The sequence below is a fragment of the Symphalangus syndactylus genome, chromosome 8 (genome assembly GCF_028878055.3).
Source record: "Symphalangus syndactylus isolate Jambi chromosome 8, NHGRI_mSymSyn1-v2.1_pri, whole genome shotgun sequence".
NCBI lineage: Eukaryota > Metazoa > Chordata > Mammalia > Primates > Hylobatidae > Symphalangus > Symphalangus syndactylus.
This window is the reverse complement of record NC_072430.2, coordinates 64,663,589-64,672,116: the sequence shown is the minus strand read 5'-3', so window position 1 is coordinate 64,672,116 and position 8,528 is coordinate 64,663,589.

The window sequence follows — 8,528 nt, the reverse complement described above, 5'->3', positions numbered from 1 at the left end:
AGCTAACTTTTGTATTTTTAGTAGACATTTGGTTTCACCGTGTTGGCCAGGCTGGTCTGGAACTCCTGACCTTAAGTGATCCGCCTGCCTGTGCCTCCCAAAGTGTTGGGATTACAGGTGTGAGCCACTTCACCAAGCCTAAGAAGATAGTTTCTAGGTGGAACTAGCAGCTTTCCGACATCTTGCATGCACATTAAAAGTTGACATAGTTCAAACGACTTAAACTCATGTATTTTACTGCAAACCCTAGAGCTCTGCCTATCACTTCCAAGTAGACATGTAGTAAAAGTCAACAACCCATCTGAGATCCTGATGGACCTGAGAAGCTCTAATTCTAGTATCTACAACATGTCACATGTACATATTAATACAATCTCCCTCCTAACCTGAAAGCTTTTTTTTTTTTTTGAGATAGATTCTCACTCTGTCGCCAGGCTGGAGTGCAGTGGTGCAGTCTTGGCTCACTGCAAATCCAGCTCCTGGGTTCAAGTGATTCTCCTGCCTCAGCCTCCTGAGTAGCTGGGACTACAGGCGCGTGCCACCACGCCCAGCTAATTTGTTTGTATTTTTAGTAGAGACGGGGTTTCACCATGTTAGCCAGGATGGTCTCAACCTCCTGACCTCGTGATTCACCTGCCTTGGCCTCCCAAAGTGCTGAGATTATGGGTGTGAGCCACCACCGCACCTGGCCAAAAGCTCTTTTTCATATTTCTATATATAGGCCCCAGTTAACCTTTTTAGGGCCAGACCCAGGTCATGTCCTCCTTGTCTTAAGTGTTCATCCTGGTTTCCTCCTAACCCAGCTCCAGTCTCTCAATGATTTCAATTCAGTAAACTTACTCTGTGACAAGCTGAGCTTGACATTTGGGATACAAAGATCTATAAGGTCCAGTTCCTACAATTGGAGAGACATCCATGGAACTTAGTATGTAATCTTTTTAAAAAATATTTAATTGACAAATACTAATTGTGTATATTTATAGGATACAATGGGATGTTTTGATCTATGCATACATTGTAGAAAGATTAAATAAAGCTTATTAACAGATATATTGCCTCACCAACTTTTCATTTTTCATTGATGAGAACATTAAAAATTATTCTTTTAGCAATTTTACAATTCTTATTAACTGTGGTCACCATGCAGTGCATTAGATCACTAAAACTTATTCCTGCAGTCTAACTGAAACTTTGCACCCTTTGACCAACATCTCCCCTTTCCCCATCCTCCCTGCCCACCAGCCTCTGGTGACTATCTTTCTACTCTGTTTCTATGAGATAAACTTTTTTAGATTCCACATGTAAGTGAGATTATGTGGTAATTGTCTTCTTGTGCCTGGCTTATTTCACTTGGTATCATGGCCTCTAGGTTAATCCATATTGTCACAAATTACAGAATTTCCTTCTTTATGGCTGTATAGTATTCATATATATATGTATATATATATATATACCAGATTCTCTTTATCCATTCATCTGTCGATGAACACTTAGGTTGTTCCTATATCTTGGCTATTGTAAATAATGCAGAAATGAACATGGGAGTTTAAGAAACAAACAAATCAATATTATGAAAATAAATAGTCTGTTTTTTGTTTTTGTTTTGAGACAGAGTCTCGCTGTCGCCGAGGCTGGAGTACAGTGGCGTGATCTCGGCTCACTGCAAGCTCCACCTCCCAGGTTCAAGCCATTCTCCTGCCTCAGCCTCCCAAGTAGCTGGGAATACAGGCGCCTGCCACCACGCCTGGCTAATTTTTTTTTTAATTTTAATAGAGACTAGGTTTCACTATGTTAGTCAGGATGGTCTCAATCTCCTGACATCGTGATCCACCCACCTCGGCCTCCCAAAGTGCTGGGATTACAGGCGTGAGCCACCGTGCCCGGCCAATAGTCTGATTTTTAAAAAGCAGCAAAGGATCTGAACAGCTATTTTTCAAAAAAAGACATACAAATAGCCAACAGGTATATGAAAAAAATGCTTAATATCGGCCGGGCGCGGTGGCTCACGCTTGTAATCCCAGCACTTTGGGAGGCCGAGGCAGGCGGATCACGAGGTCAGGAGATCGAGACCACGGTGAAACCCCGTCTCTACTAAAAATACAAAAAAATTAGCCGGGCGTGGTGGCGGGCGCCTGTAGTCCCAGCTACTCGGAGAGGCTGAGGCAGGAGAATGGCATGAACCCAGGAGGCGGAGCTTGCAGTGAGCCGAGATTGCGCCACTGCACTCCAGCCTGGGCGACAGAGCGAGACTCCGTCTCAAAAAAAAAAAAAAAAAAAAAAAATGCTTAATATCTCTAATCATCAGGGAAATGCAAATTAAAGACACAATGAGATGTCACCTTACACGTGTTAGAATGGCTATTGCCAAAATGATGAATGATAACAGGTGCTGGAAAGGATGTGGAAAAATGGAAACACCTGTACACTGTTGGTGGAAATGTAAGTTAGTACAGCCATTTTGAAAAATAGTATGGAGGTTCCTCAAAAAACTAAAAATAGGCCGGGCACGGTGGCTCACACCTGTAATCCCAGCACTTTGGGAAGCCGAGGCAGGCAGATGACGAGGCCAGGAGATGGAGACCATCCTGGCTAACACGGTGAAACCCCGTCTCTACTAAAAATACAAAAATTAGCTGGGCATGGCGGCACGTGCCTGTAGTCCCAGCTACTCTGGAGGCTGAGGCAGGAGAATCGCTTGCACCTGGAAGACAGAGGTTACAGTGAACCGAGATCGCGCCACTGCACTCCAGCCTGGGCAACAAACAGAGTGAGACTCCATCTCACAAAACAAAACAAACATACAACTAAAAATAGATTACCATATGATCCAGCAATCCCACTTCTGGGTGTATATACAAAGGTATTAAAATTGGCATGTCAGGCTGGGCATGGTGGCTCACGCCTGACCCAGCACTTTGGGAAGCTGAGGCGGGCAGATCATTTGAGGTCAGTTCAGGAGTTCAAGACCAGCCTGACCAACATAGTGAAACCCCATCTATACTAAACATACAAAAAATTAGCCAGGCATGGTGGTGTGTGCCTGTAGTCTCAGCTACTCGGGAGGCTGAGGTGAGAGAATTTCTTGAACCCGGGAGGCGGAGGTTGCAGTGAGCCGAGATCATGCCATTATACTCCAGCCTGGGTGACAGAGCAAGACTCTGTCTTAAATAAATAAATAAATAAATAAAATTTGTATGTCAAAGAAATATCTGCACTCCCATGTTCATTTCAGCACTAATATATAATCTTTTATGATATTTTCTACTTCATATTTCTTCACTGAATTGTAACATCTTCAAACTTCTTGAGCAGGGATTGTGTTTCAAATGTCCCTGAGACTCCCAGAGATCCTTAACAACGATCTTGCCTTTGTACATGTTCGTGCAATAAATGAAAACCTTTCATTGGCCACAGTACTGATAAATGAAGATTAGGCCATCAAAAATGAGAAACACAATAAGAAAAGGGGAAATGAATAAAGCCTATGATTTTAGAAGGAAGCAATCTGAATATGAATCAGCTTAACATTTTACTCTAATGCAATGACCTGTAACCTGGGGGAGCTTAAAAATGTCAGTATTCTCATGATAGAAATTATTTTCCATAAAACTCAAACTCTTTCCTAGAATAAATTTCTAGCAAACTTAGAAAAAGTATCCACATTGTTTTACTTTATTGTCTAGATAATTATAATGTTTTCTTTCAGATTTGTAAGGGATTTTAGAATAAGTAAATACAGTTTTATGTGTGTGATGTGAATATCACTGAAGTGTCCGTGAGAATCTTTCAGGTCAGAAGAAAACTCCCTTTGCATGAGTTTGCTTCTTCAAATATACCTGCTCAGGCAATCATCTCACCTGTGTTAGGGCCCATGAAATCACTGATTAGTTATTCACTAACTATTTAAAGAGCACCCACAGGGTACATAGATCAACCTTTGATTTCTGAAAGCCCAACTTCCCATTCATTACAACTTTGCTAAACAACATTAAATTTTTTAGAGATGAACAAGGTTACAAACTTGTTTTTCTAATACTAGTGATTATAACAATAACATGACTTAGATTTAATACACACAGCATTTCCTGATGGAATTCTGATTACTGTGTAAATAACAGCTACTGTTTTTTTTTAATGACCAAAGCAGGAAATGGCTTGAGCCCAGTGTCTCAAAATGGTATGTGGGGATTTCTGTGGGAAGCTTCTCAGTACCTAAACAATTTCTGTCATTGAATAGACTGGAAGAAAACAATTTAAAGGAAATGAATTAGTAAAAGAAGAAAGGCCAAGTAAAAACCTAATGGGTTTAGTGCTGATATTTTTATTAGAATCATTCCTGTCATTAATATTTACTGAATAAGGTTGCACACGTGGTACATTACTAGACATTTGTCTCAAGGTGCTTAGAATCATCTGAAGTGGGAAGACATGACACGTAACATCTTCACCTTCTTTACCTCAAATTCCTGAAAGCAAGCTGTATGCAGTCACTGACTTCACTTCCTATTCACTCCTCAACTTCCCACTCACATTTTAACCCATGATGCAGTCTGGTTTCCAGCTCTACTCCCCTGAAACTCGTCTTTACATGGCCTTCCTATTGCCCAACCCAATGACCAATTTTCATGAAATCTCTGCTGCATTCTGACAATGCTGATTCCTCTCTCCTTCAATTCGATTTCCTGCACTCCAGCCTGGACAACAAGAGGGAGAATCCGTCTCAAAAAAAAAAAATTTTTCTTTTTTTTTTTGAGACAGAGTCTCGCTCTGTCACCCAGGCTGGAGTGCAGTGGCGTGATCTCGGCTCACTGCAAGCTCCGCCTCCCGGGTTCACGCCATTCTCCTGCCTCAGCCTCCCGAGTAGCTGGGACTACAGGCACCCGCCACTACGCCTGGCTAATTTTTTGTATTTTTAGTAGAGACGGGGTTTCACCATGTTAACCAGGATGGTCTCGATCTCCTGACCTCGTGATCTGCCTGCCTCTGCCTCCCAAAGTGCTGGGATTACAGGCGTGAGCCACCGCGCCCGGCCAAAAAAAAATTTTTTTAAGAAAGCAAATAGTACACTGCTTGACATACATAGCCCCACAATGACACAAATATTAGATAGCAATTTAACCAAAATCTACATATATTGCATGCATGGAGGATGCAAGTAGGAAAACTGGGAGTCTGGAGTAAGGGTGCTAAATCTTTATCTTCCTAATTTGGTCAGAAGATAAATCCTAAAATTTATATATCAAGAAATAGCAGCATACGGATATTATTTAGAAATACAAAGGTAAGTATAGTAGAAACACATTTAAAAATTAGGGGAGTGGAACTCGGGATTAGAGAAAAGTGAGACAATAGACACCTCTTTTTCAATTTAATCTTTAGTACTTTTTTAAAAAGTTCTGTTTATGCTATTACTTTATTAAAAGCACATCCCAGAAGCCTAGAAACTCTAACTTTATGTATTTTTATTTTATTTTATTTTATCATTATTTGAGATGGAGTCTTGCAGTGTCTCCCAGGCTGGAGTATAGTGGCAAGATCTTGGCTCCAGAGACTGCAACCTCTGTCTCCCGGGTTAAGCAATTCTCCTGCCTCAGCCTCCTGAGTAGCTGGGACTACAGGCATGTGCCACCACTTCTGGCTAATTTTTTTGTATTTTTAGTAGAGACGGGGTTTCACCATGTTGGTCAGGCTGGTCTTGAACTCCTGACCTCAAATGATCCACCTCCCTCGGCCTCCCAAAGTGCTGGGATTACAGGCATGAGCCACCATGCCCGGCCAGAACTCTAACTTCTATTCCTACCTCAACATCTCACTGCTTAGACATAGACACATTAATTTAAGTGCATTTTCTTTCTTTTTTCTTTTTCCTTTTTTTTTTTTTTTTTGAGATGGAATTTCACTCTGTCTCCCAGGCTGGAGTGCAGTTGCGCAAACTTGGCTCACTGCAACCTCCATCTCCCGGGTTCATGCCATTCTCCTGCCTCAGCCTCCCGAGTAGCTGGGACTACAGGCGCCCGCTATCGCACCTGGCTAATTTTTTTGTATTTTTTAGTAGAGACGGGGTTTCACCATGTTAGCCAGGATGGTCTCGATCTCCTGACCTCGTGATCCACCCGCCTCGCCTCCCAAAGTGCTGGGATTATAGGTGTGAGCCACTGCGCCTGGCCTAATTTAAGTGCATTTTCATAGGTATTTGGAAGTAGACATTTGGGACGAAAAATTTCTAAAAACTTGAGTGTTGTGGCCAATGTGGGAGCAAAAGTAGTTGCTACTTGCCTATTTGTTTTTTTTTTTTTTTTTTTTTTGAGACGGAGTCTCGCTCTGTCGCCCAGGCTAGAGTGCAGTGGCGCAATCTCGGCTCACTGCAAGCTCCGCCTCCCAGGTTCACGCCATTCTCCTGCCTCAGCCTCCCCAGTAGCTGGGACTACAGGTGCCCGACACCACGCCTGGCTAATTTTTTGTATTTTTAGTAGAGATGGGGTTTCACTGTGTTAGCCAGGATGGTCTCGATCTCCTGACCTCATGATCCGCCCGCCTCTGCCTCCCAAAGTGCTGGGATTACAGGCGTGAGTCACCATGCCTGGCCACTACTTGCCTATTTGATACTGTTTCCCAATTTTTCTCTTAAAAATAAATCTGTTCCTCTTGTATTTGTTATCCATCACTGTGTAACAAATTACCCCAAAACTAAATGGCTTCAAACAACAAACATTTATCATCTCATGGTTTTTAGGGACCAGCAATTCAGGAGCAGCTGAACTGAGTTGTGTGACTCAGTCTCTCATGGTGTTGTAATCAATACTAGGGCTGCAGTAATCTAAAGGCTTGCCTAGAGCCGGAGGATCTCTGCCAAGAACTGCTCACTCATATGGCTGTTGGCAGGAGGCCTTAGGTTCCTGGATGGCTGTTCCTTGATATGTAGGTCTCTCCATAGATCTGTTGATGTGTCCTCATGCCGTGACAACTGGCTTCTCCCACAGGGAGTTATCCAAGGGAGAGTCAAAAGGAAGGCTCAACACTTTTTGTGATCTAGTTTCCATCGTTGTGCACTGTCACTTCCACTTTATTTATCAAGAGCAAGTCACTAGGTCCAAGGAAGGGGAATTATGCTCCAGTTCTTGAAGTGGAAAGTATCAAATAATTTGTGTACATATTTTAAAATGACCACACTCATCTGTGCCAAGTTATAGGAAAATAGATTGAGAAACTATCCTTACATGATTTTTGAAGGTCTACATCAATCTCATTACCGTTTGTTATGACATCACTTTTAATGACTCCAAAATAAACTAAGATATGCCCTACCTTCTTATATCTCTTCCACCCTATATGTTCTCATTTTCATTTTTTGGTCGCATTTGTATTTTCCTGTTTTCACTTTATGATATTTTAAGTTCCTTGAGTACTGGTCACATTTCTTAGTCTCTTTATAACTCTGGTTACCCATCTTAGCACCTGACATATTCATTCATTCAATATACATGTATCCTTTTTATTTCAGACACTGTGCTAGACACTGGGGATCCAATCAGGGGAAATAAATAGTCATAGTCCTTGTTTTCCGAGGGGTTACAGTCCACTGCAGGGAAAAGACTCTAAACATTTAGTCACATTTAAGAATATATAATTACAAGTTGAGCTACATTTTCAGATGGAGAAGAATACAGTCTTATAGGCATGTATAAAAACGTAACGGCCAGGCGCGGTGGCTCACACCTGTAATCCCAGCACTTTGGGAGGCTAAAGCGGGTGGATCACCTGAGCTCAGGAATTTACGACCAGCCTGACCAACACGGTGAAACCCCATCTCTACCAAAAATACAAAAATTAGTCGGGTGTGGTGGCACATACCTGTAGTCCCAGCTACTCTGGAGGCTGAAGCAGGAGAATCCCTTGATCCCGGGAGGCAGAGATTGCAGCGAGCCAAGATCACGCCACTGCACTCCAGCCTGGGCGACAGAGCGAGACTCCTGCTCAAAACAAAAAACAAACAAACAAACAAAAAAGTAACAGGGCTAGTGTAGGCATGGGGAAGATAGAAGATTCATCTGAAGTTGAAATGCTGCCAGATGGGTAAAAGAAAAAGAACAAGGGTTAAGGGAGTTTAAAATATTGATGTGATTAATGTTAAAATAACCAATCAGTATGTGCTCATAAATATTTTAAATTGAGCCAAACTGAGCTTTCTTTCTCTGCCTTGTCCTCTCTTCTTTACTTCTTGATGTCAGAGGTGACATATTTTGGTATGGATGGACTAGTTTGACCAGAGTAGTTGCAACTGAGTGGGAGAAGGGACTATCCCTGCCCAATACAGCCTCCTTGTTCATTGTATACTGCAAGAACCCAGTCACATTTAGAAAAATTGACCGAACGCGGTGGCTCACGCCTGTAATCCCAGAACTTTGGGAGGCCGAGGCGGGCGGATCACGAGGTCAGGAGATCGAGACCAGCCTGACCAACATGGTGAAACTCTGTCTCTACTAAAAATACAAATTAGCTGGGCGTGGTAGTGCGCGCCTGTAATCCCA